The 1,383-nt window shown below is 38.5% G+C and overlaps 1 protein-coding gene across 1 annotated transcript in view; it reads left to right on the plus strand.

The window, feature by feature from the left end:
• EGR_10818 (hypothetical protein) overlaps positions 1–1,383 on the plus strand; it is a gene marked incomplete at both ends in the record, with an annotated part of 6,662 nt that overhangs the window by 5,119 nt on the left and 160 nt on the right. The window lies entirely within an intron of this gene.

Here is a 1,383-nt window from a genome sequence, read left to right on the forward strand (position 1 = left end):
AGCCTTTGGCTTTATTTATCTATGTCCGTCATTGAGTGATGCGCAGACCAAACCAACACGCTCAAGCGACAACTGTGGTTTAGATTTATGCTCATTCTCTTGAGTTACTTCACTGTGATGAAGTGAATCTTCGAAAAGTTTAACGGCTGCAAATCTTCCCATTTTCCGAAAAGCCAAATAGCTAGGAGGCATCCTGCCTTTAATCACATAGCCGTGAAAATATGCGCGCATTCATTAACACTGTAGTCGCTTGTCAAATAGCGGACATATCACCAGTGATACCATCAACTGATTGTTCCAAGCATTGCATTTTGGCAAGACATTTGATGACCTCAGGCAGATGCAAAACGTGGACGAGCAATAGTTTGACACAATTGACACAAATTGACGTTTATCTGTAAATTTAAGCGTCAGCTATCTAACTTGACCATGGTTATGCAAGCTGCCCCTTATTTTCGGCCTTTCCTAACCAAATTTTAGCACTTTAACCTAAAATTATTATCCATGTTAAAACCAAAGCAAAGTGAGCATGTCAGCGTTAGCAAGAGCGTCATCTAGTGCATATAGAAATTGCCGAAATACAAGTGTCCTTTTGTGCTGAAATTTTCCATCTTCTTCATCTCTTGCATTCTACAAGCGCTTCTATCTACCTTCTTGTGAAGAAAATAACTTGATATCAACCCCCTTTCTCTAACTTTTGACTCCCGTATATGTTTACCTACATTATTTGCTATGCCTTGACTGATTGTCATGCTTTTGAAACATCACGATACATTTGAAGTTACTTGCCTGTTTGTACCTGGTATCTTGACTTTTGATTAAAAATATTAGCTGCAATTTTTTTGTGGCATTTTAACATTATTTTATCTCTATTTAACAATACCAACATAATAAAACGATTTTTGTGTCAGGTTGATATATCATCCTCAGAGGTAATTGATGGATCTTTGTCATAGAAATTCTACTACTTCCAAGAATGCTTAGCGTATCTTGTTGCAAATATACAAGCAGTTTATTTTTAAGTTGACTGCATTGGTGCCACGTCTAATTTTGCCTTTTGAGCAGGCTATAATTGCAGAAGCGAATAGTGGTGCATACCTTTACTAGGATCGTGGCCACGCCAAAGCTGATTAACAACATTACCTCCACTTACACAGTCCCACAGACAGCGCGGTGCCCATCAGGAATAGGATTTAATGTTTATAAAAATGGTACAAGCACAGAACTAACAGTCATGGTTGTTTCAAATGGTCCTTTCGGTCCACGTCAACACCACTCATATGTCTTAGGAGAGCTAACCACAAAACTTCAAACACTCAACATCCACGTTCATTTCCAGACCACTGATATTGCCAATTTTATGTCACCCTTGAAAGGTACCTT

Source organism: Echinococcus granulosus (genome assembly GCF_000524195.1).
Source record: "Echinococcus granulosus chromosome Unknown EG_S00276, whole genome shotgun sequence".
NCBI classification, from domain to species: Eukaryota; Metazoa; Platyhelminthes; class Cestoda; order Cyclophyllidea; family Taeniidae; genus Echinococcus; species Echinococcus granulosus.